This window comes from Colobus angolensis, unplaced genomic scaffold (genome assembly GCF_000951035.1).
Source record: "Colobus angolensis palliatus isolate OR3802 unplaced genomic scaffold, Cang.pa_1.0 Scaffold350, whole genome shotgun sequence".
Classification (NCBI taxonomy): Eukaryota; Metazoa; Chordata; class Mammalia; order Primates; family Cercopithecidae; genus Colobus; species Colobus angolensis.
This window is the reverse complement of record NW_012116822.1, coordinates 344,377-352,238: the sequence shown is the minus strand read 5'-3', so window position 1 is coordinate 352,238 and position 7,862 is coordinate 344,377. Positions and strand designations below refer to the sequence as shown.

Below are 7,862 nucleotides of genomic sequence, written 5' to 3'. Positions count from 1 at the left end.
TAGCCTCAGCTGAGCTACACATCTCTCCGCTGTCAGCTGACTCCTTGTTGACCTTGCAAATGGGAGGTTCTAGAAGGAGACAAGAAAGCACTTCTCCTTCCCATTGTGCCCACTGTCCTGATGGTGGCACATCAGCAACAGCCCTGCACGCCAACAGTGGCGGCCGGTTCCAGACTCAGTTTCATTCTGCTCTTCCAGGACAGCTTCATCGCCACTCCCACAGGGGCTACCACCAGCCTGGCCATGCTGCTCCTCCCAGATCTGGTTCCCTCTCCGTGGGGCCCTTCTCTGAACTTTCAGGCTCTGACAAGGCCAGATTCTCTCTTCCCTTTATTCCTTAACCCCTAGAGGGTCGCAGCTGCCCCTTCAGCTATTTGTTACCTCAGTTTCCTTTTTGGTTCTCTAAATCTTCCAACATCTGTTTAACCAAGTCCCCACATTCAATTCTTTGTTGAAATACCTAGTATGGCTCCTGTGTCCCTGACTGGTCCCCACTCGGTGACCCAACCTGGTATCAGGAGTGGTGCCCTGGGAAACAGATCCTCAAAGATGGGGGAGCTCAAATCCATAGTGTGATGGGCCCGTGAAGTGTGGGACTTTCCCATCCCTTATCTCCTGCTCCCTGCTTTGACCCTAGTAGGATAAAAAAAAATTCAAGCTAGTAATAAAAGAGAGGAAGGATAGAAGTGAAATATGGGGAAGGGGAGGAATATGCCATGCCACCTTCCCTGCCTTCCTGTATATTGAATATCCCAAGCAGAGAAGGTAGAAGATTTATCTCTGAATGAATTTGGCAAGTTTGAATATCACACAGCACGAGCCATTTTAATAACTAAACCGAAACGGAATTTTTTGCTTAGACTAAGTTTTCTCTTTTCTATGAGAGACCAGAAAGATCATGGGATCTATCAATGTTTTCAATCAATTGCTCCCCCACTAACTGTTAAGGAGTCAGGGAGTAAAATAAAATTGCATATTAATTATGTCACATAGGCCCTGCTTATTCAACATACTGGTTATACTAGATTTTATGTTCAAATATACCTAAATAAGATAACACAAACAATTTAAAGCAGCACTGGGATTTAGTACAACTGTTTTTCTTTCCAAAAAGTCCTGTAATTTAGGAAACTTGAATATAGACTTGGCATTAACTTTAGTTTTTAAAGATACATACTGGAAAATTTAGGGGTAAAATTTAATGATGCCAATAAATTACTTAGTAAAGAAGATATATTAGTCAGCACAGGCTGCTGTAACAAAATACCACACACTGCATGGGTTAAACAACAGAAACTTCTTTTCTTTTTTTTGAGACAGAGTCTCGCACTGTTGCCCAGGCTGGAGAGCAGTGGCAAGATCTCAGCTCACTGCAAGCTCCGCCTCCCGGGTTCCTGCCATTCTCCTGCCTCAGCTTCCCGAGTAGCTGGGACTACAGGTGCCCGCCACCACGCCCATTTAATTTTTTTGTATTTTTAGTAGAGACAGTATTTCACTGTGTCAGCCAGGATGGTCGCGATCTCCTGACCTCGTGATCCACCTGCCTCAGCCTCCCAAAGTGCTGGGATTGCAGGCGTGAGCCACCGTGCCCAACCCAGAAACTTATTTTCTTAAACAGTCTGGAGGCTGGAAGTCTGAGATCAGGGTGCTGGGATGTTCGGGCTTTGGTGAGGACTCTTTTCCTGGCTTGCGGATGGCTGCCTTCTCCCTGCACCCTGTTTTGTTTTTCCTTTTTTTATTTTTTAATCTTTTTTTTGGTCTTTGAACTCATTAAAAATTCTTGTTTTTTAACAGAACAATAAACACGTTTATTACATGGGTGGAGACAGAAAGGATGAGGATTTATTTGCCTTTCCGGGCCTTGATTTTCCTAAGATAGAACTCTGACTCCTTGCCCTCTAGCACATAGCCATCTGCCTGGCCACACTGTCCTGGCCTTGACGCGGTGCTTGCCCTGCTGGAGCTGCTTCTCCGGAGGCTGATTTTGGTATTCTTTTTCCTTTCATCATATTTCTTCTGAAGTTTTTAGATCAGTTTTTGTTTAAAACCTCTTCCTCCTCAGGAATCAGCTTGGCCCCTTTCTTGCGGCCCAGGAGCAGTGCATGGTAGGACTCGTACCACCATGGTGTGTTGTCAGTGAGTATGATGCAGCTCTTCACCAGGGTCTTGGTCCAGACCAACTCATTATTGGACGCACTGTAGACAACATCCATGATGCTTGTTTTGCAGTTACAACACTCTGAGCCCCAGGAGAAACTCCCACATCCAGCCTCAGGGCACAGTATGTTTTGTGACTTCTCTGCACATGGACTGTGTGGATGTGGCAGGGGCCGATCTTGGCACTGGCAGCAGGGCACCCCAGCTCATACTGCCTCTTGTGGTTAGGTTTTCTCTTGCCCCCGGTCTTGTGGTGCTTGTGCCAGCTGTCCCGAGAGGTGCCAGCTGTCCCGAGAGATGCCATTCGCTCAGCGCTGGCTGGAAAGACCCACCTGTCTTAATCTTAATAAATGTATTTAAGCCTTTGCTGGGTCTTACCAAATTAGGCACATAGAGTTTGTTGAGGCCACAGACTCACAGGAATTTCAAATTTTTCCTTACCATTTCCTCTGTCACCTAGATTGCTTAGTGTATTGTTAGTCTCCAGATGTGTAAGATATTATACAATTTATTTTGAATTTTATCACATTATCCTATGATGTTGACTTTGGGATTTACTGAGACTTCCTCTGTGGACTGATACAGGCAGTATTCCCGTAAGTTCCCTGTGTTGAAAAGAATGTGCCTGTTGGCTCTAGTGCTCTCTCTGAGCCCAGGTAGAGAGCTGTGGCGTTCCAGTCTTCTAGTTCTTTGCTTTTTCACCCACCTGACCTGTTCATTTCTGAGAGGGGTGCATTCAAATTTCAAACCACACTTTTTGGTATTTTGTGAACCATCATATGCACACACACACACACACAGTTATATATTATACATATACTACATGGTGTGTGTTTTGTAATTTTATATATTGTTAGGTTTTCCCTTTGCTCACGGCCCTTAACTCTTTTTGATTAGTGTGTTTTGGTCATTGACATTTATTTTAACTACTGGTATATTAGGGCTTATTTATGCTTTTATTTCATTTTTCCTATATTTACCATATTTTCTGATAAGAACAGACTTGATCTGTTCCTGATCTGTTACTTGATCTTCACCAAAAAGCAAGGATGATATTTTCTTTTTCTCCCCTTTTCCTGACTGAATTTCCTTCTGGCCCAAGTAATGATTTTTATTTTTGTCTATCAATTTTAACAACTTTAAAAAATGTTAGGCATCCATCCCACAAACCCAGGTGCGTCCCTAATATCCTCTCACATTCCTCTGGTCTCTCTCCGTTTCGTCTCCACCTCCATCAGCAGAGTTGGTATCATTCTTGGAGCTTTATGAAGTCTCGTGGTCCAGAAAAATGTCCAAAGGTTCATGAGTTACTCCTCAGGACTCTCAGAAGCCACACTGACTTCTTAGTAGTTTCTCTGAAGTCAACACCAACGCCTTCAGCCACATGTAGGCAGCTCATTACAAATGCTATTATGCAGGCACATTTGTACATGGCTACCTATACCCGTGTCCGTCTATAAAATACATGTGTATACATCATGTATACATGAAGTTGAGACTTTTTTTTTTTTTGAAACGGAGTCTCGCTCTGTCGCCCAGGCTGGAGTGCAGTGGTGCGATCTCAGCTCACTGCAAGCTCTGCCTCCCAGGTTCACACCATTCTCCTGCCTCAGCCTCCCAAGTAGCTGGGACTAGAGGCACCTGCCACCACGCCTGACTAACTTTTTTTTCCTATTTTTAGTAGAGATGGGTTTTCACCATGTTAGCCAGAATGGTCTCCATCTCCTGACCTTGTGATCCGCCTGCCTTAGCCTCCCAAAGTGCTGGGATTACAGGAGTGAGCCACTGCGCCTGGCCGAAGTTAAGAGACTTTTAAAAATCTGCTTGCTTGTAAAAAATCAGTGGGGAAATTAATGACTACATATCAGTATAAACGCATGTACATACACATGCATGTAGACAGGATATAGCAGGTGGTGAAATAACATTTGGAGAATCTGGGTGAGGAAGAATTCTTTGTACTATTTTTGCAACTTTTCTTATTTCAAAATTAAAATTTAAAATGTAATGGGGTCAGCCAACAGGACACGGGACTCAGCTTTGAAGAGCTTCCCTGACTACAGTTTTGGCAAGTCAAGTCTCAAAAAGAGGAATGAAAAAGCCAGAGAAATAAGGTGTGATGCTGCCTGAGGCGGCTGTGAAACCAACACCATGCTCTGAGCCTGACCAGTAAAGGGAAAGAATAGGGCATGGGGCTGCCTTTTGCCTGAGGCTCACCTCAGGGCCACCAAACAGCCCTGGCTGACACGCGGGAGCTCCCACTGACAGCAAACTGCCAGCACATGATGGCAACAGGACGAATTAAGGAAATCACTCTTCCCCGAGCCCTCAAAGAATTCTTGCTCATGGCCAGGATTGTGAACTGAGGCCAACAGCATGTGACATGTAGATGAGGCACCCCCAAAGGAAGCCCACGTGGATAACTTCCTCTTCACGGGGAGGAAAATGTGACTGAGGGATGGAGGACTGGACTGTCATCACCCTAGCCAGTGGCCAATGTTAGCATCACTGGCCTGGTGTGATGGCTCATACCTATATTCCCAGCACTTTGGGAGGCTGAGGAGGGAGGACTGCTTGAGCCCAGGAGCTTGAGACTAGCATGGGCAACAGAACAAAACTCTGCCTCTAAAAAACACTTAAAAATCAAAAATCAAAGTTTTAGCATCACTGACAGAGGGTTAAAAAGACATGAAGTGTCCTTTGGTGTGATTTAATAGAAAGGACACAAAATCACTTAAATGTATTACAACCAAAAGATGCAGGTGAACCTAGCAAAGCTTTATCTGTACCTTCCAGATCCCAGGAAATCCTGGGGATGGGAGCAGGTCAGGGCAAACTCTTAGAAGTGGCCACACAAAGCTGGAGGGTGCACACCCTGCAGCACAGCCTGCCCTGCCTGGCACTGTTAAGTTGGTTCAATGGAGGATAAGAAGATCCTTCAGGACATGACAACCAGAAAGCAGGCACTATGAATGCATGGGTGTTGACTAGGCCCTGGAAAAAAAGGCAAGGGATGCTCAAGGTGATCAACATCTGAAGTCACACCCAGCGTGAGCCAGGTTCTGCCCTGATGGAGACATTTTTGTAGTCATCAGGCAACAGGAGAGCTGTCTGGCATTAGCTGTACGGTCCTTTGCGGAATCAGAGTCACACAGCCTTCAAAACACATCACTTCTTTATTCACGCTGAAACAAAACAAGGCCACTAAGTGCCCTGCTCCCTTACACAATCGGACCTATGGACACGGGGACAAAACTAGACATGTTTTCTAAGTGGCCACAGGATAGCAAAAGTGTGGCTATCAAGGGGGAGGTGGGCACTCACCACCTGCCCCTCTCAAGTAAAAATAAAAGAAAGCACTCTGAGATCCAGGGAGGGTGCCAAACTCGTTTCTTTTTCTTGAAATGTGACTAGTAAGTGGAGCAGAGAATGACGCTGAAGTGCATTCATGCTTTCTGTGACCCATCCATCAAGCTCCTTCTCTGTGACCTTGCGGCCGAGTGATGAGGCTGCAGAGCTGAACTGCCCTGCTGACAGGGAGACAACAGCCACATGGACGTGTCCTGATGACTGCCTGAAGGTGCTGCTCATCACCATGCAGATGAAGGTTCGGGAGACGTTCATGCCATCAGACCACAGATGTCAAGCTGGGAGAGAATGTTTATGACGATGACAGAACTGGGATTGACTGCAACGTCACAAAACTCAGGAACTGAGATGGGCCTACACCCAGAGTGTGACATGGCTGTCAAGACTAAGGCCACCCAAGAGTGTGTTAATTAATGGGGGCCCTTAGAGGGTGCCCTGCTCAGGCTGTATCTCAAATACTGTGTCTACTTCTGGGCCCATGTTTTAGGAGTGCAGCTGACAAGTGGGTCCCCAAGGTGATCAGGCTCTGGGGGATTTTTATTTTTAGAGAATGGGTCTCACTCTGTCGCCTAGGCTGTAGTGGTCTGGTCAATGCTCACTGCAGCCTCAAACTCCTGGGCTCAAGCAATCCTCTTGCCTCAGCCTCCTCAGCAGCGGAGGCTTTTTCACAGGAGAGAGGGTTGGATGAACTTTTGAGTTTAACACAGAGAAGGGAAGACTTGGAGCTGACCTTTCCAACTAACATATTAAAGCCTCTGCTATTAAAAGCATGTCAGACTTGCTGTTTTGCCTGGAGGAAAGGTCTAGGAGCCATGGGCAGAAGTTACGGGAGCCAAGTGTCAGTTCGATTTAAGAAAGAACGTTCTAGCAGTTAAAAGTACAAACGATTCAGTGGGAAAGGAATTCCCTTCTTGTGAACAGGGGCTGGGTGACCAGCTGTGAGGAACTCTTCAGGTTGAGTCCTACTTGAATGGATGTGACGCAGAGAGCCCCTCTGTGCATTCCACTCTAGATGCGCAAATGAAGTTCACTTCAAAGCACACTTAAAAATGTGCGAATGAAATTAATTTCAAAGCACATTTATAAAAGCTGTAAGAAAATCACAGGGAGTTTGAGGGAAGAGGAGAGAATATATTTTTGGAAAATCGATTTAAAATACGGTTTTAAGTGAAAGAATTTACTTCAAAGCTCAGCACAGAACTACTCCTTTAGGAGATGTGTTTAATGATAGCTGTGTCTTTGTACATTTCCATTTAGCTCCTGAGTTCCACGTGGAGGAAGTGATGGAAATTACCCAGTTCATTGGAACAAAGTCGTTTTTCTTCTGCCATCAAGTAAGAACACCAACCAGTGCTGGGGCTGAGTGACGATGCCCTGTGTACACCCAAGATTTGTGTACAAACGAGTCAGGCCCAGCAAGGGCAGAAACGGCAGCAGAACCCTCCTGAGGCTCCGCTCCCCTGAGAACACAAAGCATCTAGGAGCTGTGTCTAGAGAGGGGCTTTTCGGCCAGGCACAGAGGCTCACGCCTGTAATCCCAGCACTTTTGAGAGGACGAGGCAGGTGGATCGCTGGAGCTCAGGAGTTCGAGACTCACCTGGCCAACACAGTGAAACCCCATCTCTACTAAAAACACAAAAATTAGCTAGGCACAGTGGTGCACGCCTGTAATCCTGGTTACGCGGGAGGCTGAGGTACCAGAATTGCTTGAACCTGAGAGGCGGAGGTTGCAGAGAGCCGAGACCGCTCCTCTGCACTGCAGCCTGGGCGACACAGTGAGATTCTGGAAAGAAAAAGAAAGAAAAAGGAAGGAAGGAAGGAGGGAGGGAGGGAGGGAGGGAAGGAAGGAAGGAGAAGGAAGGAAGAAAAAGAAAGGAAGGAAAAGGAAGAAAGGAAGAAAGGAAAAGAAAGAAAAGGAAAAGAAAGGGGCTATTCACATGGTATCCACTGGGGTCCAGGGCTCCTCTAAAAGCTTGGCAAAAATTTTGTGCTTATGGCATTTTTCTTGGGAGAAAGTCACAGATGTCAGCAGATTCTCAAAAGTGTTTATGACTAAAAGACAAGAGTGAGATTTGCAAGAACGCGCTGCCCACGGGGTCGGGGCAGACCCACCACTCCTTCTTGGTGCTGTGAGGTGCCCTTCTTTCTTGGGAGTAAGGCCTTCTCACTGTTGCAGACAGAATGATTCTGGGTTTCCCTTCCAACTCTAAACACCAGGGAGGAGAACGGAGACAGCAAACACTTGTGCTCACAGTGGCCCTCGGGAACCCACGGCATTGGTCGTTCTAACTGCAGAAGAGTGTGTGGTCTCCAGGCCTTGAGGACTCAGCCTGTGA

At 46.3% G+C, this 7,862-nt stretch overlaps 1 pseudogene; it reads right to left on the bottom strand.

Moving 5' to 3' along the window:
- Positions 1-1,842: 1,842 nt before the first annotated feature.
- On the bottom strand, positions 1,843-2,461 carry LOC105519546 (annotated as a pseudogene).
- Between the last annotated feature and the right edge of the window lie 5,401 nt (positions 2,462-7,862).